This window comes from Crocuta crocuta, unplaced genomic scaffold (genome assembly GCF_008692635.1).
Source record: "Crocuta crocuta isolate KB4526 unplaced genomic scaffold, BGI_CrCroc_1.0 scaffold172, whole genome shotgun sequence".
Taxonomy (NCBI): domain Eukaryota; kingdom Metazoa; phylum Chordata; class Mammalia; order Carnivora; family Hyaenidae; genus Crocuta; species Crocuta crocuta.
Window position 1 is genome coordinate 2,256,267 of NW_027528872.1, and position 27,158 is coordinate 2,283,424.

The following is a 27,158-nucleotide window of genomic DNA, read 5'->3' on the forward strand; positions in this document are numbered from 1 at the left end:
CATTCAGTGACAGATTTCTCTCCCCCCCCCCCTCTCTTTCTCTCTCTCTCATCTTTCACCTTTTCCCAATCAACCTCCTACTTAGTTGCTTTGAAAATAATAAGTAACTTTCTATTTTCTTCTGCTGTCACTTGTGTTTCAGAATCCCTGTATTACTCCTATTTTTCATTCACTTAATTTATTTCCTAAAGTCATCCATGTGTATATGATACCATGAAAAAGGATTAGGCCATGAGATTGGAGAGCTGCAGTCTGAATACAGGGAACCTTCTGCAAAAGAGAACAAGAAATAAGTTTATTCTATATGCTGCAGTCAACCTACATTCATTAAAAAGAATAATATAAGGTTTGTGGCTTAAACTGCAGCAAGACAGATTTAAGTCAGACTTGCTGAAGGACTCTCTGAGTGTGGTTATAAAATGTCCTCAGAGAGTTGCCGACATTCATTTCCCTGGTGATGGGTAAGAATAAAAATCAGACAGACGTATTCAAATGGGCACAATGACTTCTAGGGGGACTTTTTACTCTAAGGACCAGGAGGTTGATAGGAATTTTTTTAACAGTTTTTTTTATTTATTTCTGAGAGACAGAGACAGTGTGAGAAGGGGAGAGTCAGAGAGAGGGAGACACAGAATCTGAAACAGGCTCCAGGCTCTGAGCTGGCTGTCAGCACAGAGCCCGACGCGGGGGTCAAACCCATGAACTGTGAGATCATGACCTGAGCCAAAGTCGAACGCTTAACCAACTGAGCCACCCTGGCGCCCCAAGAATTTTTAGTTTCTTCTTACGGAAAGGAAGTTACACAATGTGAATATACTTCTGGAACACTTAGCCCCTCAAAGAACCCTTCCTAGGTGATTCTGATAAATATATACCTCATGATGTCTCGACATACATTTTAGAAGTACTTCTTCCAAATCTCCACAGCTAATAACTATACTTCCTTGTAACCCCTATAGTAATCGTAATGCATATATTCCTGAACTGCATAGAACAAAAGTACTTCTTGTCTGTTTACATTTAAGAGCGTACAGGCAAAATGAGAACAGTACTGCCATTCCACACAAGTTTATGAGGTTCTGTGTGATGCCCCGGAAGTGTGCGGGCCAGTGACTGAGTGCAAGAGCAGTGAGGTTTGAAGACCTGGTCTCAGCTCACACAAACCAAAGGACCATGGATAGCTCATTTTACCTCTGTGATCCTTGGCCTCTTATCCGTAAAGTTAGAGGGCTTGAATAATTTCTGGGATCTCTCCATTTTAAAGGTGTTTTATGCTAACGGTTTTTTTTTCTTTTCCTGCCACTATGTTCTAATTCACATGTCCATCAAAATGTCCTTGATATTGTGAGCTCCCAGTGGATGAGAATTTTATCTCTCCCTTCGTCTTTTTTGTGTGGTGCTCAGCATGTGACATGTGCAATTAAATGCTTTGGAATGGCTGTGGCAACAGTGAACAGTACTGTACAGAAGGAAGGAGAGTTTCCATTAACTTTATCCCACTGCCGTCCAGAATGATGATAAAGACCTTGGGTTATCCATAAGTCTTTAGTCCCTCCCTGCAGAGGCAGAGACATTTACATTTGTAAATGCCTTCACCCTAAACTCCAATAAACCTGCACACTGGCCAATTTTTATTAAGTGTCCGTATGTGTGACAACAATAATATTTTTGAGCTTTGGCTCTGGGCCAGGAATGGCGCTTACTGTTTTGCATGTTTTTTTTTTTTTCTCATTAGATCCTCACCTATGAAGTGTTCTCACCTGTTATTTTCCCCATTTTATAGATGAGAACGTTGATGCTCTAAGCAAACATGTCCACATTTACACAGTTGGTACACAGTGCAACCAGGATTTGAACCCCAGCATTTACATCTCAGACTAATCTTTAAAATACTATCCTATGCTAAAAACTGTGATGGACCCAAGTAGATATCATTCTTATATATATGTTTTTTGCTATTTCAATAGCATATGAGATTACAAATTATATGAAATACATATACCAATAGAGAAAAATGCTTACATTGTTTTTAAGGCTAATTGAATTGCAAATGGTCGGTACACATAATTAAGTTTATCAGAATGCAGAAAAAATGATAGATGGCTGTTTTCTATTTGATACAAAGGTCTTAAAAGTTCTATAAAGATGGTAAAAGTCATGATACGCTTTAAAAGTGAGCTAGAGACTATATCTAAGGCAGAGTGAAGAATATTGCAGGCAAGAGAAACCATAAGTTAAAAATTAGAGATGAAAATGCATCCCCTAAATTTGGGGCTCTAGACACCTGTGGGAGATCTCCCATCTTGCCCTGCTGTGCTGTAATAAAATCTTTTAAAGATAAAACAAAATGTGAAATGTAACCTAATGTCTGATCCACGTCAGTGACTCTCTACACAAAGATGATGTAACCATGCCTGACACAGGATAGGAATACTCAACAGACACTTGCCATTATCCGTATGACCTGTGGAATGAGAGAACAGACCGGTGTTTAATCTGGTTGGGTTCAAATCCTGGCTCTGACCCCTTGGGGCTACGGGCCTTTGGTTGAGTCATATCAACTCCAGGTCTGAAATGGGGACAGTGATGCGAATTCCATTATAAGCATCACCATACATCATAACCATCAACTAATTTTCATTTGCTTTACTATTTTTACCAAACCGAGACTGATGTGATCTCCCAAGTATCATTGGGAGAAGCTACCAGTGCTTGTGGACTAAGATTCCTGGTTTCAGGTTTGTACTTTGTGCATTCCCTAAGGCAAAATATACCCTCAGGGATTGCCAAACCATAAGTCTAATTTGGGCTCTGAGTGCTGCTAAATGCTAAACTATCTAGAGAGCTATATCTCTTTCAATGCTTGAATTTACCACATAGAGTAATTTCCCAATGGCCTTCATGTTTCACAAACGCACACAGTTAACCTCCTCCTGGAGAAGCCATCTTCTCCTCTCCTTTGTCATGGGGTTTAACACAATGTCACCTATCTGGGCCTGTTGGGTCACTTGGCAGCTCATTGATGTAATTACAAATTGAAACGCTGATCCTGGGCTGTGCACAGAGGGGTAAAGTTCAGCCAGACCCATCTCTTACTTAATGAAATGGGTCTCATCAAAACAGAATTTTTCTTATCCTTTTTCCATTTTAGTCTCAGAGCCTTTCAGGTCCGGAGCTAGGAATCTCTATTGCTGCAACTGCCCCCAAATAGCAGGCGTCGTACCCTTTTGAGTTGGGGTGGCTTGTGCCTGTGGTTGGGATTTCTATGACTAGATGTGAGGAGAAATGGCTAAGGAAGCTCTGATTGATTGGAAGGAGATACTTTGAAATTGCCATTCCTTGCTCAACAATCAGAGCTCCTTCCTCTGAGTCAGAAGGTGTAAGTGCTTCCAATCAGGTGTCTGCAGGACTCAATTTGCCTCTTGGATTAGCTAGATGCGCGTTACGTACCATTTACTTTCCAGTTCCAGGGTCAAAGGATGATGAGTGGTCCGAAGACAAAATTAAACTGAGGAAAGGGACCTCAAAGTTTAGGCAGCAAGGTAGTCACTCACCATCCACACCCCTTGAAGAAAAGAGAACTTTACTACAGAAATAATTCGTCTATGTGTAGATAAGGAGTAAGGAAAAGGCATAAGAAATAAGGAATAAGGACGAGGAAAACAGATGAGGTCTCTAACTTCTGAGGAGAGGGCGGCCAAGACGGCATTTCATCATCAAGTAGCTTAAGATTCTACACAGTGTGCAGTGAGCTAGTACAAATAGGGATTGATTCTCTGTAAACTGCCCCCGTGCACACCTGTCACCTCCCTGAAGCAGACAGTAAGTCCGAGAGGGTCACTGTGGGGCCTGGCTGCCCCACTGTCCAAATGCCAGCTGAGCCCGAACCACAGCCCACCAGTCCTGGGAGGAGGGATGGACAGTAGTGAACGTGTGCTGTTCCAGGCCCAGAGGACTCGCAGACAGAAAGCCCCGGTGAGGGGGAGGAGGTAGGTGTGTATGGTGTGTGGGAAGGAGGGAGGAAGGGGGTGTGGGCAGTGTTTTTTTATTTCTCTCAGCTATTATGGAAAGAACTGCAGGAGCTTAAATCTAAAGAGCAGCGCTGAAATAATGTTCAGGACTTAACAAAAGCTTCTGCTTTGCTCTGCTGTTTGCCCGCTGTGGTCGGCCTCAGCTGAGGCTCAGGGCCGTGGGTGATCTCACGCACTCAGATGCTGGGAAGAGCCCTGCCTCAGGGGGAGGGACGGAGCTGGCCTGCCCTCCACACACCTGGGGTTCAGGGGGGTCCAGCTCTGACTCGCCGTTCAAGTCAGGGAGGGAGAGATCTGTGGCAGGAAGAAGGCAGCCTTCTACCTTTTCAAGGGGCTTTCCCTGAAAAGCCATCTTGAATGTGGCTCCCTGATATGGTCACTTGTGATGTGAATGGACTCGGTCTAGGGTACCAATGAATTATATGGGGTCTATTTTGAGAATTTGACTTCTCTCAGGAGATTTCCTGATTTACTGATAAATTGCCCAAGCTGACACTGAAAATGAAAGTCTAACTCTTCACAGCACAGAGATTAAGGACACAGAGATTTAAATCTGCGTTCCCACAAATTTCAGTGTTTTCTAACTGGAATTACAGGCACAGTCATCTGGACTTGATTTCTATGAATTATCCTCATCATCTCAAAAAGAAGCAATATGGCATAGTAGTATAACAGAAAGAATTTAACACTTAAAAATCAGAAGACCCGGATCGGAGTCTAATTCCACTTATCAGCTTCAATTCCTTGATCTTCAATTTTCTCATCTCATCTCCTCCCATCTTGCCCTTAGAGTGGAAATAATAATATCTACTTCACAGAGTTGATGTGCATTTACCCAGCGGAAAAGGATGAAAGCCCTCCTGTAATGTCTAACATACACATTGGCCCCATGTCTTTGTCATCAGCTTGCTTGAAAAACAAATCACTCCTGGATAATAGTCAGTAAGAACTTCACAGAAAGAACCACTGCCTTCAGGATGCTTATTACCAAAAAGTTTCCTCTGGGCTCTGTAGGAGGCTGAGGAACTGTTTTCTTTGTTTTTGTTTTTGTTCAAACATAGTTTAATTTTCTTTATATGTACTCCTTTCTTGCTCAGTGCATGCCACCTAATTGTTTCATCTCTTTGGTACATGTGCATGTTCTGCTAATAATTTTTCTTATCTGTGTTGAAATCAAGTGGAATTCTTATAACTATTTAATTTCCAACATACCTCTCTTTGATATGTCATTCTCGTTTGCTTTTCGTAACCTCTTCCTTTACATTGCTAAGTTCTCTATCATTTCCTTTACTTTTCCTGAAGTTTGCTCTCCTTTGTCATTTCCTAAACAAGTTTGTATCAGCTGTTTGCTTTTCTCAAGAAATCCACCGCTAATTACACCCATGCTTTCTGGTTTATTTTATATACACGTTTTATGTATATGTTGTCATATTTTACATCTTCTTGTGCATAATTTTCTTACTTCTAATTAGGGCCTTTTTTTTTTTTATAGTTTATTGTCAAGTTGGTTTCCATATAACCCACCGTGCTCATCCCAACAAGTGTAATTAGGGCCTTTTCTTTTCCACCCAAAGAAGTCTTTTTAACATGTTTTTGTAAAACTGGTTTAGTGGTGATGAACTACTTTAACTTTTGTTTTTCTGAGAAACCATCTGTCCTTTATTTCTGAATGACAATCTTGCTGGCTTCAGTGTTCTCTGTTTCAGGTTTTTCCCATTCAGCTCTTTGAATGTGCCATGACACTCCCTGCTGATGAAGTTTCTGCTGAAAACTCAGCTGATCCCATAATGGGGTTTCCCTTGTTCATAATTTCTGCCTCTCTCGCGCTACTTTTAAAATTTTCATGTTATCTTTCAACTTTAACATATTAATTATATGTATTGTGCCGTGGATATCTTTGGGTTAATCTTTTTGGGGGCTCTCTGTGCTTCCTGAGCCTGGATATCTGCTTCCTTCCTCAAATTAAGGAAGTTTTCAACTATTATTTCTTCGGATAAATTCTCTTCCCTTCTCTCTCTCTTTTCCTTCTAGGATCTCCATAATATGAATATTTACTCACTATATTGTCCAAGACATCCCTTAACCTATCCTCATTTTTTTCAATTAGCAATAATTGCACCTTGGACAAACCTCATCGGTTACAATACTGCCACTGTGCAGAGTTCCTATTCTCATTTTTAAAATTATTATTATTATTATTAACTATTGCTCAGCTATTCGGCTTGGGTGCTTTCCATTACCCTGTCTTCCATTTTGGCGATATGTTCTTCTACATCTGCTAGTGTACTATTGATTCCCTCTAGTGTATTTTTCACTTCAGTTATTGTATTCCTCAACTCTGATTTGCTCTCTTGTACGTTTTCTAACTCTTTGTTGAAGCTCTCACTGAGTTCTTCCACTCCAGTCCTGTGACTTTCTTTGTGATCATTACTTTCAACTCTTTATCTGGAATATTGCTCATCTTCATTTCGTTTAGTTCTTTTTCTGAGGTTTGGTCTTCTTCATTCATTTGGAGTGCATTTCTCTGTCTCCCTATTTTGCTTGACTTTCTGTGTTTGCTTCTATTCCTAAACTTGAAGGAATGGTCTCTCGTATGGTAATCCCCTGTGTAGACTATGTGTGCCTGGTGACTTTGGCTGGCTGGCCGGAGCTGTATCTGGCATGGGCTGGGGATTCCGAAGCACTCTGTGCTGGGACTGCCCTGTGAGATTGCTGGACTGGAAGCAGATATGGGTGGGGGCACTCCTGGAACTCTCTGTGCAGAGAACATCCTGGAAGGATAGCTAAAGCTGAAGTGAGCATGAGCCAGGACAATCTCTGGGCTCTCCATTCAGAGGGACTCCTGGCAAGATGGATGAAGGTGAAGTGAATTCAACGGAAGGGGTCCTGGGGGCTCTCTGCGCAGAAGTCTCCCTGGTAGGGTAGCTTGAGCTGGAGATGGGGCTCAGTCCAGGAGGTCCCAGGGTGCTCAGCATAGGGGACACCATGGCAAGACAGCTGTCACTAAAGTGGGCACAGGCCAGAATGTCTCTTCATGTTCAGTGCAAGGGATGCCTTGGTGGGATGCCTGGGGCTGAGATGGGATGCAGCCTGGGGAATCTTGGGGAATTCCATGCAGAGGGCTCCTTCACATGGTGGCTGGAGCTGAAGCAGGTGTGAGCTAGGAGGTCCTGGAGTTTCTCTAGAAAACCACCTGAAGCCAAAATAACAAAGGCCTGGAGTGTTCGGGGATGCTTTGCCCCTGTGTCACCTTGTCGCGTCCACTGGAACTATAATGCGGACCAGGCATGTCTCAGTGTCCACCACCCTGGGGACACCTTGGTGGGATGGCTGGGGTTGGTGTGGGTTAGGGGACTGGGGGTCAAGGAGGCAGTAGGCCAGCTAGGGCACCTAGAATTTGCTCCCATCCACTCTCTCAAGGTGGAGGGGAAATGTAAACCATGGCACTCACCAGCCACTGGAACCCAGAGAGGGTTTCAGCAGCTTGCCTGCCTGCAGGCTTCTAGAGCTAGTTCCTTTATATCCTAATTGCTTTTTTAAACATAGCGCTTTTTTTTCCCCTATGGCCCAGAACTCCCGGGCCAAGATGAGATACACTGAGGTGGCCATAGTGCCAGGGCCCTTACTTCCTTTCATGGTATCAAGATGGAGGGGGACATAAACTGTGGACCCCAAGAGTGTTCCAGCAGGTCCCCTACTGTTTGGTGGAGCCTAATGCTGAATCCTGTATTCTAGTTGCTCTTTTAAGCTGTGGCTTTTTTTTCTGTGCCCCAGGGCAGATGAATCTGCTCTTGTTCCTCAGTACTATCCCTCCCACCACCATTCACAGTGTAGGTACTGGGGACTCTCTTCCTTACCATGTCTCTGTCTCTCTTGCCTATGTGGCCTTTCTTTCCATGTGGTCTCTCTACCTGTATTGTGCAGAAACTGTTCAGTCACCCTTCGGTTCTTCTTCAGGAGGAATTGCCATATAAATAGGTGTAGATTTGGTAAGGTGTTGAGTCCAGGGTCTTCTCACATCACCATCTTGGACGAGAACTAGAGCGATGTCTTTGGGTGCCTGGCACAGTTTCCTTCCTTTGTCCATCAGAGAATCCGTTCCATGTGGTTTCATCATGGCTGCTCTGCTACACTCTTGGTGTGGAAGTGGACAACGACTCTGACCTGGCCAATCAGTTTCTTCACTGAGAGTTTTCTAGGTGTTTTTGGAAAGAGGCATTGCTACTAGGGGTATCTTTCCTTACAGGCGGAGAAAGTTTGCAAGGAAATGAAGTCAACAAAAAGGAAAGTAGAACCAAGATGAGAGGGCATCCCTGAAAGTAGGATGAGTCATGCCTGAAGGCAGACACACACCCTCAGACTACCTGGTTCCCCTATTTGCTTGTTATTTTGACTTGAGTTTCTGTTACTTGCAACTGAAAGAGTACAAGCTGAGAGGGTACATGTGGCGGGTGTTTGAATACAAACTTCCTTTGCTTTCTTCTTCTTCCTACATTATTTTCCCCGATATATCGCAAATATCTGGATATAATATGATACCTTAGGTAGAGATGTAGACATCTGAGGCCCTATATTTTATTAAATGAATAGTCAGTGTTATTATTAAATTGAAATTAAAGTAAGGTCATAGAGGGCGTCAAGATGGACCAGATTCCTCCTCTTTCTAAATATGTGGGTGCAGAGAGTGAACTACCATTTAATGAACAATTCATGTGCCATGGACTGTGTTATTTCATATGTACCTTCTTACTTAGCCCTTACAGTGTCCTTAGAGGGTGACTATCATTACCCCTAATGTGCAAGTAAAGAAGGTAACTAACTTGTCCACAGTTGCCCAGGTAATATTTGGTCAGGTCTTCTGAACACCTAATACTCTGTTCTTCTCCCACCCCCAATCTTGCCTATATTCTAAATAAAACTGGGACTCAAAGCAGAAAGGTCACAGCAGCCTTATGGGATCAGTGAGAGCTATATGAAAGACATCTGCCTTGATCAACTTTAAAAAAGAGAAGTTGGGAGTTTATTCAAACTGAAGTGAATGGCTCAGTGAAAGGTTGGAGGGAAACATGGTGCTTGTGGGAATCAAGGTTATCCAGCTCGGGTGGATTTGAGGCTGTGTGTCCAAAGAATTGAGAGTGCATGTAGTTTGGGTCAAAACTGGAGGGTCTTGAATGCCTAAGAGACTGGAACAGAATTTGAGAAGCATAGCTGCTGTTGATTCTGAACAAGAAAGTGAAAGCAATAAAAATCTGTATTTCTGGTGACCCATATGGCAGAATGCATAGTAAATCAAATCACTCTCTCAAAGGAAACTCCCCTACTCCAGTCCAGTCCCCTGCCCTGTGGACTTGGACAGTTTCCCATCCTTTGCTTTTCCTACTCTAACTGGTCAGATCCTGGGACAGAGTCCCCTGGGCTTTTAGCAGGTCACATGCACGAGTGACTCTGGCACATACACAGGCCCCAGCAAACTCTTCTTTGTAGCACACTGTCCACAGGCAGTTAACAGAGCATAGTGCAATGGTGGGAATCAAGCTTGAACTTAGAGGAAGGTGGGAACATTCTTGAGATACCTGGGCCAGCCCTACTTCCTTATATTGGAGTTGATGACTTAGCCTATTTGACAATTACATGTCATCTTATTGCCTTTGATCACCTATCTCCATGTACATATCTAATTCAAAAACTTGATGGGAAGGAGAAGTCTGGTCTGAAGAAAGCTTTATGAATTTCTGCATGACTTGACCTCATAATATCTTAATATTATCTAAAACCATGCTGAGCTTTATCAGTCAGATTTGAACAGCATTGTGAAATAAACAGCTTGGGAACATTTCTGTCAGTGTCTCATACTCATTTCATACTGAGAAGTGGTCCAGAGAAGGGCAATAACATGCTTAAATTTATACAAGTTAGAGTTAGAACTGGGAGTAAACTCTTTTGACCCCTTGTCCAGTGTTAATTATTTTATTGCAGAGTATAACTAGATGCTTTGGTTCAAAGTTTGATTGAATATCTCCTTGTGAAAACTTTTCTGCTCAAGTAATATTCCCTGGATTTCTCTTCCACCCCAAAATTGTCTTCCTTCTTTGTAACTGAAAGTTTCAAATCTTACCCAGAAGTGGTAGATAAATTAAGCTGTTGTCTATTATTGAAAGTTTAGGGTGAAGAGGTTTCTTATAAAGTGTAAGGGGTGACAGTGAGATCAAAAGAGTGTGTGAGGTATATGGATGTAGGGAAAAGAGAGGAGAGGGTGAGGATAGAAACCTGAGGGGCTGGATTTGCCAAGGATTATGAACTCAGCTATCTTAGTGATTCTGAATATTTCTCTGCAAGGCAGGATGTTGGGAGCCGTTTCTGAGCTCATAGGTTGAGAAAGAACTCCCTATGGGGTTAAGGTAAGGTGCACAGACTCTTAAGGGTCAGATGGCGACAGATATCCACCATCACCCAATTGTTTCCGCTTGGAGCACCAACCCCCAAGACATCTTTGTCAGTCAGTATTGAGAGTGACTTATTCTGGCTCTGAATATGATGATTGCACCTTGTGAAGGAACCTATTGTAGGAACTTCTTCTTTTGTGATTATGGGAGCAAACACTGTGTTTCCTGGAAGATATGTTTTTCTTAATACTTCCCCTTAAGCAAACAAGCTATTGACCCCTGCTCTCAAAGAACTAACTTCACCCTTTTTATGCTAAAAATATTGTCTTGTATGCTAAAGATCCTTCCTTCCCCATAGGATAAGCATCTACATCCCCTACCTCAATCACTATTGATAAAGGTTATGCAGGAGTCTTCTACAAATCTATGTTCTGGGAAATTCTTACATATCAAAAAAAGTTTGTCATCAGAAATCATTGTCTAAGGCAAATACCACTTCTGTGCAGTCCCCCAAACACTTAATTATAAAATAAAGTTGAGCCCCAGTCAGAGCAGAGATGCCTGCCTGGTGATCAGAAAGATTCTCGTGGCTCCCTCATCCCTCCCTCACCGACACTGTCCATCCTTCAGGGACCCCTGGACCTGCTGGAGTCGGCCTCTGGCAGCAGGAGACAGAAGATCTGGTGGTAAGAGGGCATGGTGTATTCTCATCAAGCCACCGACTCGTCCATGTGCTGCCTCTGTCAGCTCCATTGATGACTTTTTCAGAGATGAAGACATAAAGATTCTTCCAGGAGGGTATCAACAGGGTCTATGTGGGAGGTGACTAGCCCAGGCAGCAATAGCTATTCATCATAGACATTTGACTGACTCTAACCCACAGTAAGATATAGAAGAGACATATAAAGGCTTAAAATCAAATCATGTGTCATGCTGAAGAATAATGGTACTTTCTGTAAGGAGTATGTATATATTTTTAATTTCTGAGTGAATTAAGTGCCTATAAAAGGTGTTGAATTGGCAGCCTAGAAAGCTAGAGTCTTTGATTTATGCCCAGGAGAAAGACAGAGACAGTTGCCTGAATCATTCCTGAGTGTTCTGAGCCACCTCCCCATACAGTCTGTCCTTTGTCTCTCTTAGAGTTGTGATCCATTGTCCCTCCCTTGTGTGCAGGTCATTCTCACCATTCTGTGTGAGCTTTAGATTAGGATGATGTAAGGACTAAATGGCAGGGAAATAAAATCAATGAGTTTTAAAATCCTTTGCAAATTATTCTGTGACTATCGTTACGGACAGAACCACAACACTAATGCTTGTACATCTTTCTCAAAGTTGAATTTCTATTTTCAAAGCGTGTTGGCATGTTCTATTTCCTAATGTTTTCATAAAATATTTGCAATATGTGTTACTGTCATTTTTGCTTTGGGATAGGACACTGAGATAGAGAAAATGATAGCATGTTAGGTCTGAAAGTAATCTTAGAAAAGTGATGGGGACAGAAATAGAACCCAGATATCATGAAGAGAGAGAATGAAAAGAGAAGCTTCCAGTCAAAAATGATGAGGCTGTAGTGAAGGTGGAGTTGGAACCCAGATTCCTTAACTCCCTGCCCTTGTTCTATGGTTCAGGCATCAGTTATCATTAATACAGACCAAAAAAGAAAATATCACAAACACAGAGATAATGTAATGATGATAGTAAAAACAGTAACAGAAATGCCACATTATGAGAGAAGAAAGTATCAAGACAGATCAGAGGTCTAAAGGCAGAATAGATGTATGGTCTTAGTGAGGCAGAGCTAGATTCTCCCCAAGTCCCTACTCTGCTTTTTTTTTTTTTTTGTTTTACAGGAGATTTGAGTCTGCTCAGCTGTAGACCCTGCATTAGTGAACTAGGGAGTAAGAATAGCCTCATAGGATTAAAGGCAGCATATATGTAAAACCACTGGCACTCAGTAGCCACAGAGTATATATTGATTCTCCTATTAGAAGAGCATTATTTTTCAATCAAGTGGACAGATATAAGTATTCGGGGGAAACTTTTTTGGAAACAAAAGATGAATTTTACATTAAAATTGTTATTTTTATTTGCTCTAATTGTGATTTCTTTTTCTTTTTTTCTCTTTTTAAATTAAGAGTAGATTCTTGACAGATGAATTGGACTTCGATATATCTTCGTTTTTAGTCCAGAAAAGCTTTCTAGAGGTGGCATATACCAATAAAATATCAAAATTTGTTGAAACTGGCTACTAGATATGGAAGAAGAAATGGTTCCAGGCAGAATTGTGTTGCTGCACCCACCCCACTCAATAGGGAGTTCTGTGTCCAGGAGAACTGGAGATTCTGGGGACCTCCGTGCACACCCTCCTGTCACTATTAATAGAAATGAACACAAATAGACATGGTTCGTGCCTGGTACAGCAATCCAGGGGTGTTATCATGCAGTCACAGAGGCTTCTATGAGCAAAAGCGGCTTTAATGAGTGTGTTTGTATTTGATGTTATTAGAAATGAAATGTTTGTAGAAATGTCACTGCACAAGTAAGGCACCGACACGGGGCAAGAGGTGTGATTTCTTTTATATAGTTTATTGTCAAGTTGGTTTCCACATAACACCTGGTGCTCATCCCAACGAGTGCCCTCCTCCATGCCCATCACCCATTATCCCCTCTCTCCCATCCCCATCAACCCTCAGTTTGTTCTCAGTATTTAAGAGTCTTTTATGGTTTGCCTCCTTCCCTTCCCTTAACTATTTTTCCCCTTCCCCTCCCCCATGGTCCTCTGTTAAGTTTCTCCTGTTCCACATATGAGTGAAAACCTATAATATCTGTCGTTCTCGGCCTGACTTATTTCACTCAGCGTAACACCCTCGAGTCCCATTCATGTTGCTACAAATGGCCAGGTTTCATTCTTTCACATTGCCATGTAGTATTCCGTCGTCTAGATAGACCACATCTTCTTGAGAGGTGTGATTCTTAATAAAAGCTGGAAGAACAGTTATACATCTGCATATCCACACCCACACATCCACACTCACAAATATACTCTCCCTCTTTCTTTTCCATTTATGTTTACTTCATTTACAATTGTAGTTCAATCTAAGTCATACATGAAAGTGAAAGTACTGAAAATACAAGCAAAACTTCAGTATGTTTCTATTAGTTGTTGCAGCATGCTTTTCTCACCTCTATTTTTCCTTCCCATCTTACAGATGGGAGAAGTGAGCAGCAAGATCAGGGTGATGTGGTGTAATCAAATCAGAAGAGAAACCCCTGAGGCCTGAACTCGGCCCTCACGCTGCAATCATTGAGTGCAAATGATGTCCTTATGTTAGAAGATCACTGGTCATGTTGTGAAAATAAAGAATGGTTTTATTTCCTTTAAGTGTAATATACTACTTTATTATGTTTCTCTACCAAGTAAAAGAGACTTTAAGATGTGTATTCACAAATCAATCAAACTCTCAACATGTATTTACTGGGCCCCAGCTTTGGACACCATGATAGGCTCTGTTTCTTTCACTTTTTTCTTTTTTCTTTTTTGATATCTTTTTTAAAATAGTTTATTGTCAGATTGGTTTCCATATAACACCCAGTGCTCATCCCAACAAGTGCTCTCCTGCATGCCCCTCACCCCCTTCCTCTCCCCCCCACCCCCATCAGCCCTCAGTTTGTTCTCTACATTCAAGAGTCTCTTATGGTTTGCCTCCCTCCCTCTCCCCCACTATTTTTTCCCTTCTTCTCCTCCATGGTCCTCCATTAAGTCCCTCCTAATCCTCCTATACGTGCAACATATGGTATCTGTCCTTCTCTGGATAGGCTGTTTCTTACCGAGATACAGTAACAGTGGATCCTTGTCATCTATGGGGACACATTCATTCATTTGATGTATGGACTAGACAGTTTGCAAGTACTACAAATACAGCTATTTGTAAATTTGGGGTTTTTCCTGAAGTAGCTCACAGTTAAAGTGATAGACTGACCAGCAATATAAATATAATGAATATTGAATTAATCAAGATAAATGATACTAACTGACAAGACCAACTCTAGAATTTAAGGCAGAATTTGTGGCTTTATTTTTAGTTTTTTGCTTTTTTGTTTGTTTGTTTGTTTGCTTGCTTTAGCTCATGCTAAGTCCATATAGGGGAAGAGACTCGATTTAGGAAACCAAAAGTAGAATTTAGGCGAAAAAATGAGAAGGATCTGAACTAAGGAATGCCATAGGATAGCAAGAAGAAGTTGAATTCTAGGAAAAAAAAAAAACCTCATCTCAGGTACTATGCTATAGGACAACTTCACCAGATACTGGTAAATAACAAGACAGTTTCTCCAACATGGTGATTATTAGAAAAGAAATCAAGGAGATAAGGAAGTATATTCCAAGTACCAAAGTGATACAGATACAAGTAATAGTAGAAAGAAACCAGTAATATTTATAGTTAAATCTAAATAATTGTTGATGTTATGGTTTTGTGGGGGGGAAAAAACTTAATATCCAAAACTCAAATATCAGATGCTCTTAATATGGAGAGGCCAAGGGTTTTGATGGGTGGAGAGGAATGGAAGAGAAAACTAGAAAGTTAAGATTCTGTGTTCTTAAGGAAAAGTTATTAAAGAAAGTAAATATCCCTAGATAAAGTTTACATATTTTTAGAAAAGTACATTGAATTTCGTGTCTTAAAGATATATGGATAATCTGCCAAAAAAAAAAAAACCCCAAAAAACCAACTTGATATGATAAAAAAAATCTGAGTGCCTACTGGGTGGCTTAGTCAGCTGAGCTTCTAACTCTTGATTTCACATCAAGCCATGATCCTAAGGTAGTAGAAGCAAGCCCTGTGTCAGGCTCCCTGCTGAGCATGGAGCCTGCTTAATATTTCCTCTCTCTCTCTGTCTATGGGCCTCTCCCCTACTCACACTCTCTTTCTCTCTAAAATAAACATTAAAATTTTTTTAAAAAATTAAAAATACGAGACAGAGCTAACTAAGCAACTACAATGAATGATAAATAGAAAACAGAGAGATAGATAACTAGAAAAAGTACTAAGATTTCACTACTGGGGGAGCCTGGGTGGCTCAGTCGGTTAAATGTCCAACTTGGGCTCAGGTCATGATCTCACAGTTCATGGGTTTGAGCCCCGCATCGGGCTCTGTGCTGACAGTCAGCTCGGAGCCTGGAGCTTGTTTCAGATTCTGTGTCTCCCTCTCTCTCTGATGCTCCCCTGCTCATGTTATCTCTCTCTCTCTCTCTCTCAGAAGTAAATAAAACAATAAAAAACTTTAAAAAAAAGATTTCACTACCAATAATTATGAGTCTATTAACTTTCCTTGTTAAAACATAGAGATTTGCATATTGGGATAAAATTTGGTTTTAGGCTATTTAGTAATGATACATAAAAAATAAAACAACACACAAGTTTTATTAATATGCCAGGAAAATAATAACAAAAACAGGTACAATGATATTGATATCAAAAGAAACAGAAATCTAGGTGGAAAGACAAAGTAGGAGAAAGGGTGGTACTCATGGAATAAATAGTACAATCCACCAAGAAGAAATAATAGTCATGAACTTCAGTGAAATGAACAAAATGATTACAAAATAAAAACCATTGTATATGCAAAGACAAATGGAGAACCCCACAATTAATGTAAAAATATTAATAGAACTCTCAAAAACTGAACACATAAGAAAACAAGTGGGCAAAAAAAAAGTACTCAGAAGATTTTAATAACAAATTAACCATCTGAAAATAAATACTATAGATAGACATAGATACGTAAATAAATCGGCAAATGATAGATACATAAAGAATTTTGAATTATGAAAATAGAGAATGTTCATCCTTTCAAACACAGTGGAATTTTTACAAATCAACTATATCTTCAGGTCAAAATACCTCAATACATATCTCAGATCAAAATACAATAAACTTAGGGGCGTCTGGGTGGCTCACTCAGTTAAGTGTCTGACTCTTGGTTTCGGCTCAGGTCATGATCTCACGGTTTTGTGGGTTCTAGCCCCACACCGGGCTCTGTGCTGACAGTGAGGACCCTGCTTGGCATTCTCTCTCTCCCTCCCTTCTGCCCCTCCCCCACTCATGTTGTCTCTGTGTCTCTCAATAATAAATAAACTTAAAAAAATACAATAAACTTAGAAATTAACAGAGAAATAAGAAAAACTACTTGAAAGGGGAAAAGTTCTAGTTTAAACAGGAATTCAAGTGAAGATTACAAAATATTTATGAAAGAATTAGGACACTATAGATTAAATCATATGGAATGTGGCCTACAAATTTTATAGCCTTATATGACATTAGGTAACCAGAAAATTAGAAATAAATTCAGGACACATACATGTCTATTAGGAATAGTTATAGAAATAACAAACAAAAAACTAAACTCAGTGTCTTATAAAGAGAAAGCAAGTTTTTGTTGCTACTGTTTTCTTTGCTTGAAAAGAAGTCCAGAGATAGACATTTCCTGGTATTGGTTCAGTGGTTAAGTAGTATTGGGGCTAATGTTTTTGTAAGTCTATTAGCCTTTGCCTTATCTCTCCTGATGTCTATTGCTTCTCCAGGCATTCATATACCAAACAGAAAGGAAGAGAAAAGTAAAGAGTATATTAGCCTTTGTCCACCCCTCTGCATCAGGAAAGCAAATGTTTCCCCCAAATCCTACTAGTTTTCATTGGCCAGAAATATAGCCAATGTTGGCTACAATAGGAAATTTGAAAATAAATAGTAGAGTCAATGGAAGAAATGAATAACAATAAGAGGAAGAAGATATAAAAGAAACAATTAAAAAAGAAAACCTGATTAATAAAAATAAAATCTTGTTATTTGAAGAGACTCATATCAGATGCCTGGGTGGCTCAGTCAGCTAAGCATCCGACTTCAGCTCAGGTCATAATCTCAGTTTGTGAGTTCAAGCCCTGCATTGGGCTCTGTGCTGACAGCTCAGAGCCTGGAGCCTGCTTTAGAATCACTGTCTCCCTCTCTCTCTGCCCCTCCCCTGCTCATGCTCTGTCTCTGTCTCAAAAATAACTAAACAAACACTAAAAAAAAAAAAAAAAAAAGGAGAAAGAATGTAGCCTTTAGAGAAAAAGAAACGACTAATATCATAGCTAAAACTCAGGCTAGTGTGATCAAAGGAAATATATTATACAAGCACACACTATAAATAAGAAGGAAGTCATCAACTAAATTTTAAATATTGGGAGAATGCTAGGTACATCTTTAAGCCAATATTTATAAATATCTAAATGAAATAGAAAATTTTTTAGGAATATGGAATTGTTAACATTGACTGTGCAGAAATCCTAAACAGAAGAAAAATCATCAAATAAATTTCAGAATGTATCTACCAGTATTTTAAAAGAATACGATGGAGTCTTATATACAAAATTGCATACAGTCAATATTCCTTTTAAAATGCCTTAGTAGTCTAGCATAACCATTTGTTTACCTCCAGAATTGGAAGAGTTCACTGGTTTTTTAGAGGTGGATCAAAAATGAAGCTGCTTGTTTAAATTTAGAGGCATGTTGCATGAAAACATATTATCTTTAAACATGTGAATCACATTCATCTTCATGAAATATACATAGAAATGGAAGCCAATTGAAGAAAAAACATACTTAAAACTCCCATCCCATTCTTACTCTGTGTCTGAAATACTCTGGAATAGAGTTTAGAACAAGATATGTGTGCCTACCAGAATTTAGTTAATATTAAAGATGGCATTCTAAATAATTGGGGAAGAAATTGGCTATAAAATAAACGGTTAGGAAAATGATAATTGTCTACCCGAGAGAGAGAGAGAGAGAGAGAGAGAGAGAGAGAGACTCTTCCTTTCTTGAATATGTACAAAATTAACTTAAGATGGGATGAAAAATTTAGGGTAAAAAACAAAATTCTTTAAGTCTTTGAAGAAAATAGCAAAGAATATATTTTTAATTTGTATTTTGGAAGGCTTTCCTAAGACACAAAACCTAGAATTTGTAAAAGAAGAGATTGACAGGCTTTTCTGTACAAAAATTATAAATGTCTGCATAACAAAAGACTCCATAAACAAAGCTAAAAGACAAGTAAAAGAAATATTGGTGTAGCGCAATAATATTTTGAGATAATGACTGATTTTTCTTTGAACTTCACGTTATACCTGCCACCTAGCCCACAAACTGCCCCCTCCTTATTTTGGAGCAGCAAGGGTAGTCTATGTTCATTGCTTCCAACAACAGATGACACAGCATACTGCAGAGAACAAAGGAGTCAGTTCTCAGTTTTTGAATTTCAAAAGCCTAGGACATGACACTGAAAAACTATTTGGAAAGATGGGTTTGTAACCACCGTATTCTCAAGATCTGATCATCTTGATTATCAATCAAGATTCTCCTGGCTTTGGGAAGAAGAGGAGTGGAGAGGGAAATAAAGAGAAGGGGCAAACTGGTAGAGGCTTGAGAAAGACATCCTGCCTCAAGCTTCTGTCACAGGCTTAGCCTGGTGTGACAGGGGGTGCTGTGTGGGGCAGATGTGCTAGTGACAGAAAACTCAGGAACAGAATCTTATATCTCTTTTTCCCAAGTGGAGCCAAGAGTCAAACAAGACCCTAATGTTGCCACTTCTTAACACAGCTATTTGGTGTGGGAGAGCAGTGGAGTGAAAACACCTGCGTGGTGTGTTTGGCAGACTTGACATGTTGTCACAGATTGCTCTCATGTCCAACATGCACAAAACAACCAGATTATCCCAGTGCACCAAGTAAAGGCACTAAAGTAGTAACTAAAAATCACCTTGAATGGGAACAAAGGATGGTTCATCTTTAACTTAAAGATCAAGAGCGAGAGCATATAAGGTATTTCCCAGGGGAGGCAGCGTGGATAAAAGGTGACTGAAGACCAGATGCTCACTGCCACCAGCACCTTTGTACTCTCAGGCCCCAGGAACTTGTTCCAACCCAAAGGAAGGAGCGTTGATGGTTGGGTCTCAGATTCAGCTTCTGCCATCTAGTGGAAAGGGTTGAAATCAAAGAATGTGAAAGAAAAATGAGATTTTCACTTCTACCTTTTTGGGTGTGTGGAACCGATTACACTTGCAACATCTGTTTGGTCCCAGAATACTTAAGGTGGTCCTACAAAGAATTACAACAGAGGCAGGCATCTTGCCACAAGTTGGATTCTCTGTGAAGCTGACTCCAAGGTGGGGTACAGAGTGAGGATACTCAAGAGGCTGCCAGCACACCCCTCCCCCATAACTTGGCCGTGCATCTCTGAACACATCAACACCCCAATAAAAAACAGATAAGCAGATGAGACACAGAAAAGAAATACAAAATACCCCACAAATAATCATATAAGATCTTCAAGTCTACTAGTATGCACAGGTATTCTGTTTTACACAATAATGAGATTCTCCACGCCATCACCTGCATAGATTGGCAATATTTTAAAAATATTGACCATATTAAGGACTGTTGAGGGTGTAAGAAAAGAGCACTTCACATGCTGCTGGCAGTGTCAATCAACATTTTAGATGCGCATTTTCTTTGAGTCGACAATGGCATGTTTAGGTGCTCTACTTCGGAGAAATATGGAGAGAGGCTCTACAAGTATGTTGTCTGCAATCCTGACTATAGTAACCAGAAGACATATTTGTTCTTCAATTCTACAGAATTCTATATAGTTGTTTAAAAGAATGGGATGAGGCTGTATGTATTGAAATATCTCTGGGTGAAGTTGTTACATGAAAAAACTCAAACCACAATGACTATAATATCCCATTTATTAATAAAAGGTAAGTATACATATACAACTATCTTGTGAGGGAAATGGAGGTGAATCAATGGACAAACCATGTCACCTTGGGGGTCAATGTCAAGGAAGGGTGAAGAGTGACTTTCGTATTTCACTTCATGTATTTCCACCTTCATTTAGTCTTTTGGAAATATAATCAGGAAATATTTCTATAATAAAATAATAAAAGAACTCTGAAACTCAAATTTACAATATTAGAAAATATTTTTGCTTTTATTTGGGTTATTTAAAAAAATAAACACTTCATTTTAGATTATTTAACATCCTCAGCACTTGTTCCAAGCTCCTGACTCATCACGATGCCCTTCCCAGAACTGAGCATAGTGCATGGAGGATGAAATCTACTTCTCTTATTCATCCTCAGGGAGCCATATTCTGACTGCTGGGGAAAGCAGGGCAGGTGAAAGGCGGGGACACATCGTGGGGGCAGGGGAAGCCAGGAACCAAGAAGGTATCTGATCATTCCCAGAAAGACTGTGGGCCCACTGAGTCTGAGAGAAAAGAAAGGGGAAAAAAGCAAACAAGAGCATCTGACTAGAGCAATCTGGGATAATACATAACATTGCCACTTAGGATTCCATTCTTTATCAGAAATTGTTTGCAAATATGTCTGTATCCCCCCTTTCTGGCTCAACTAAGCTACCAAAGGACACAGGTTCTGTTTTTATCTTCTGTACCCCCAGTACATGTGCGTGGCGCAGGATACCACACATAAGAAATTCACTAACTGTGTGCAAATGGATTGGTCTATCCCATTGTTGCCTCTGTCGGCTAAACACTCCCAGTGTGTAGACACCACGTGGGAAGGTAGTAGAAAGACCAGGGATTTCCTCTATTGGAGAAACCTGTTCTAAAGCCACGTAGCAAAGATAAAGAAACTGCCATTCAAATGATCTTGTGTTTCTGATGCACTCAATTCATTTTGAGAAGCAATTTTTTGAAAAGGATGTTTCTTTCTATAAGGTGAGATGGTGTCTTTCTGATCTATGGTCAGGGAAAACTTCCTAAAGGAGCTTACTTTCAGAGATGGCAGGTATTTGAAGAGCAAGCATGTGTTCCGGGTGTAAAGGATGCCTTACAGGCACTCTGAGGCATGAATTGGGAACGACATGAGTGCAAGAAAGAGAGATGGACAAGGACACGTTTATCTGAGCTTTTGCAAAAACAGAAAAGCTGGTAGAGGAACACAGAATACAGCAAAGAATGAAGTCAAGGCCACAGTCGTTGGCTCTGATAGAAGATGTGATACAGAGATGAAAAAATGTTGGAGAGAAGCACATCTTGGGCAGTAGTTAAACACTAGTGAGATATGTTAGCCTTGGCAAGATGACTCAGAATAAGATGGGTAGGATTTAGAATCAGAGATGAGACACCCAAAAGATGATTGGGCCCTTGGTGCTGTTCTGGGACTAGCTCTGTGCATAAAGCATCCTAGTTGAATCTTATCCAAATCCATACATTGGCTCATTAGATATACCTTGGTTTTGGTCAGAGTTGCTGAATAAGACCCTTCCCTGCCTGAGAAACTCCCTGATTGTATTTTTGGCTGCTCTGAAAAAAGCAGGTTCTTCTGGTCCTTCCATGCTATTCAATAAATTGTTCCTTCTCTAATCAGTGAAACCTGGCAGCTGAGGGAGGCGGGGAGCGGGCAGAATACTTTTTACATGGGCCACCTATTTACAACCCTAAGTCCCAGATCAGGAAATTGCTTAAGTCCATTCAATATGCTCTTGGATATAAAGACAGCAGCATCTACCCCAAATGCTTCTTCCTGCAAGTACCTGTTCCGGAGGTTATGCTCCCTGGGAAAGAGGATATTTGGTGCTTCTTGTGCTCCAACTGCTAACACAGGATCTGAAATGTAGTCAATGTTTTTCTTAATTGATCTGAACTGCCCTGCTTTTTCATTTATTCTGCTTCCCCACACTTAAGATGGTCTCCTTCACAAAGTTTACCATGAAGAACCAGTTTGGCTTGCATGGGAAATTTCACCCTAATCTCTCCTCTCATGGATTCCCTATGACCATAACTCCCTGTAGCAAACAGGCATTGGATTATAGAAGTTCCTTATTATCCCATGTGAAGTCTTATGTTCCAGGATAGCTCAGTTAGTCTTTCTGAGCCTGTTTCCTCACCCAGAACATGCAGAAAGAGCTAGCCGAGTACCTGCTCAGGGGTAGGAGCCTGGAAATGATAACTGGCTCTCCCTTCCCTGTGCTAGGTCTCCCATTTAGGAAACACATCTTAAACATATTTGTACCTGCAACACCTCATAAAACGCTCAGCACAAATTAGAAAAATCATGGAATTATGGGATTTCAGGGGTAAGAAGGGCTTAAAGGTCATGGACTCTAATGGCTTTCAAAATTTTTATTGTAATGCAGATTTTATACCAGGACACATTGTGTGTATAAGTGTGTGTGTGTGTGTGTGTGTGTGTGTGAGTGTGTGCTGAACATTTTTATTCTATTCTAGTCAGTTCATTTTTTTACAATGCTGACCATGGCCCAATACGTTGATTTTGTGACTCATAATGGGCATGACTTGCAATTAGAAAACACTTACCTATCCAGAGGTGCCTGGGTGGCTCAGTCGGTTAAGCATCTGACTTTGGCTCAGGTCATGATCTCACGGTACATGGGTTCAAGCCCCACATCGGGCTCTGTGCTGACAGCCAGCTCAGAGCCTGGAGCCTTGTTTTGGATTCTGTATCACCCTCTCTCTCTGACCCTCCCCTGCTCATCCTGTCTCTCCCTCTCTCTCTCAGAAATAAACGAAACATTAAAGAAATTAAGAAAAAAAAGAAAACACCTACCTATCCAGATTCTAGATGAGCCACCCAAGAGATGGACATACCCTCTCAACACCATCCATCCCACAGTGACTGTCCAGCATCCATCCACTTAGGTAAGAAATACCCCATACTGAATAGGGCATCAGTTTTGAGGTACTAAATACGAAGTGATTCTGAGGCTATAAACAAAGCTGTCGGAGTGCCTACCCTACACTTCTGTGTGTACGAACCAGCCAACATACAGACTTGCCTCCTCTGCTCTTATGGAGGAGGAGCTGGTTCTTGCCTTTCAATTTGCCATACTCCTTTTGCAAAGGTCCTGACTAAATGGAGGGGCTGCAGCAGGGCTACCCATTAATTATTCGTAAGTTCAGGAGACACTTCCATTCTTCACTTCCATGGTGCTTTCCAGAATCATTCCTTATCATTCCTCATGCACTCACACTCAAACTATGTTGGGATATGTATGGGTGATTGAGACAGTGCTTTCTGCTGGCCGAAAAGTGGGAGTTGCCCTACATAGGTGAACTGGCTAGAACAGGTGGACCTTAGTTTCTCGAGAGGAAAAGGATCTCTAGGATATCTTGGAGACAGAGATGCCCATTTGCTTACAAAGCAGGAAAAGCAACATATTTGCAGCAAAGATCTAATGTAACCTGGACCAGTCTCCCAAATACACCCGAAATCCTGCCTCAGGTGCACAGGTTCAAATGCTCTCCTGACATTTTCGTTTATTTTAATTACTCTCTTTGAGAATGCGTTCTGCCCCTCATCCTATTGAGGGCCGAGAGGAACCCAAAAAGAATGCATGAGGCTGTACAGGACCAGCTACTTCCTTTGTCCAAGCAAAAGTGCTGCTCTCTGGTTGACTGAAGGGCAGAAATCAGCCCTTCCTCTTTTCTTTCTTACTCGGTGAAAAGTTTGGGGTTCACGCAGCTGAGAGAAGAGACCTACTTGAGGAGGAAAAAAGACATCTTCCAAAAGGGAGAAGTAGTCCACTTGGGCTTCCATCACAAGATGCCATAAACTGGTGGCTGAAACAACACATGTTTATTTTGTCACTATTATGGAGATCAGAAGTACATAATCAAGGTGCCAGCATTCAGTTTTTAATGAGATCTCAGTTCCTCACTTCCTGGCTTGCAAAGGGCCACGTTCTTTCTGTTTTAACATGGCCTTTCCTCTGTGTGTACACAGGTTAGAGGTTCAGAGTCATGGGAAAGATCTGATATAAAGATGCCAGGCCTATTGGATTAGGGCCCTACCCTCATGATCTCACTTAATTTTAATGACTTCTCTAAAGGCCCTATCCCCAGCTATAGTCACATTACAGGATTAGAGCTGAAGCTATGAACTTTGGTGGGGGACACAGTTCAATCCATAACAGGAGGGTTTATTATTCTTTGTGCCAGGACCAAGAAATGCATCCCAGGTGGTTCCCTCGTAAGTACTTGTTGATGTTGTTAACAATGTATCTGGAACAGAAGAGACCCCTGAGATTAAACCTTGGCTAGGACAGGACCTCATTCCATGAGGAGAAACTCACTCAATTCAAGTTTTGGCAAATGTTAATATAAGTATCAAATAGGATTTCGGGGGGACTCAATCATGGCAACCTGTGATTTAAGTAATCACTTATCTTAGTCAATACTTTAAATATTATTCATGGACAACATTGGGAAGAACCTCTTACTTCATAATTTCTCTGGACCCTAGACCAGCTTTACAAACACCTGTATGAGAGAGGTATGTAGCCAACGCTGGAGATCTTTAGAAGACAAGAATGAAGAAGGAGATAATAACTGCTTCACTTGCACTTTGAAAGCTCATAGTTTCTCATATTTATTTACATGTTTCCTGGCTAAGTATACTGAGGACTGAGAGTTAGAACTTCTGGGACACTTACAGACTGATATGTGATCCTCTTCTGATTGACTTAATCCATCTGCTTTCCAGAACATTAAGCATAGGTTAAGGATAAGGTCTTCAAGAAGATTTTCCAGCAACATATTAGGATCTATGCATAGTTCTAACAACCAGCTCACCCTAGGCTGGAAGGAGGTGATGAAGGAGAGGGTTGAGAAAGTAGAGAGTTTTTGAAGGAGGGGTAATCATTCAACCAACTTAATTCTTTATTAAGTCTCAACTCCAAAGTCTATGTTCCAGATGCCCTTGGCATCAGACAGCTAGTTTTCTTCCCTCTTCTTCCTACCCAACCTGCTCCTCTCTACACCTCTGTCCCACTTCTCTCCCCACCTAATTTTGCCCAAGAAATGAATATCTGTCTTTCAAGGAAGAACTCGGGATCATCATGTCCAAGAAACTTGCTCCACTTTCCACAGGCTTTGCTGGGCCCATCTCCCTTGCATTTCTATGTGTCCTGAGCTTCTTTCTACTGCAGCACCTAACACTGACCACACTTTATTGCAATCATCAATTTACTAATATCTCTCCTCACATCAACTATAAACACTTAGAACTCAGGGGTCATGGCTCAGTTGTCCCTGTATATTACATGCCTAACATCGTCCTTGGTATACGATCAGTACATAATAAGTGCTGAATAAATGAATGAAATACTTTATTTGATCCCTGTATTGCCATGAGAGATTGACCATAGCATTGCAACCCATATGTATGTTGCCATCACGGTCATGGGAGGAAGGAAAGGTTGTCTTCCTTGGCAGTAACTGAAGCATCACTGAAAATTTTTTTCTGAATGAAATCTCGTTTCCCTTGAGACTGAGTGGTTTCCTGAAAGGTAGGACTTTTGCTTCTAAAATCAAGCCTCCAGATAGGGATGACAGTCCTAACTGGGACCACTTGATTCCCCACTTATGAGATTTCTGTGATAATCACCTTCCTATGTCATTGGCTGCAACATTTTTTGTCACTCAGGCACATGGATTAGGCTATAACTGATTCAGCTTTGTCAGGTGAGGGGCTAACCATGCCTTGCTAAGAATTTTCCAGGTCATCTAGACGGATGTGTCTCAGACATTTTTCCCACTCAAGTTCCCTTGCCCAGAGTCACCCTGTCTCCTTTCTCTACTACCACATTATCCATTCTTCTCTTCTAGCAATAAAACTCCTGAGTCTTAAAGATGACAGAACTAGAGCAGCTGCCTTGGACTCAGAGGCAGAGCCACATGTTGGGGATGTGAAAGCTGCTCCACAGACTCTGTGCCATTAAGTGAGAGATGAATAAACTTATTTTACTTACAGCATGGCCATTTCTAGTCACTTTATTATAGAGATTACTATCTACCCTAATTAACATATTAGTCAGGGGCACCTGGGTGGTTCAGTCAGTTAAGTGTCTGACTTCCACTCAGGTCATGATCTCACAGCTGATGAGTTTAAGCCCCACAATGGGCTCTGTGCTGACTGACCAGAGCCTGGAGCCTGCTTCGGATTCTGTGTCTCCTTCTCTCTCTGCCTCTCCCCCACGTGCAATCTCTCTTTCAAAAATAAGTAATCATTTTTAAAAATTTAAAAAATATATAAGTCAAACATTATTTTCTATCTATAGACAGAGCTCTTGGTTATCCACCTTTTGAAAAAAACTTAGAGATTTCCAACCCCAGAGACCCATGGAAATCAGTAATGACAAAAATCAATAACAAACACTACTGCCATTTAGTGAGCATTTACTTACTGCCAGATGGGCCCTTTGGTGAGAAGGTACCTAGGGTGCATGAGCTTTTGTTATCCGCACCACAGTCTTCTGTGGTGAGTTTTATTTTCTCTATTTTACATATTAGAAAATTGAAGCTAAAGATGATGTAATTAGTTTAGGTTATACACCCAATAATGGAAGAAGTAAGATTTGAATCTTGACCACTCTTTCAAACATAAACTATAAAGGACTCAAGTTATTTTTCTTAATATCTGATTCCAGAGAAATAAGTTACTCAAAGGTCAGATGAACCTCTCTCTTCTCCCAGTCTCCTGCCAAGACAAGCATCTTGATTTCCACATTACCGACTTTCTCTGTGAGTCCCTTTAGTCTCCTCCACGATTTGTTCTACCTTACTAGAAAGGTAGTGTGTGTGTGTAAATTAATACCTATTATTCATCTACATAAAAGCTTTCAAAGCCACTTCATTACTTCCTGCAGCTATTCTTAGCAGGGTGA

The 27,158-nt window shown here is 40.7% G+C and overlaps 1 non-coding gene across 1 annotated transcript; it reads right to left on the minus strand.

Annotated features, from left to right (window-relative positions):
* Nucleotides 1-6,053: 6,053 nt before the first annotated feature.
* On the minus strand, nucleotides 6,054-6,195 carry LOC144225432 (U4 spliceosomal RNA). The gene has a single exon (XR_013333303.1). It is a non-coding gene; the product is annotated as a U4 spliceosomal RNA (small nuclear RNA).
* Between the last annotated feature and the right edge of the window lie 20,963 nt (nucleotides 6,196-27,158).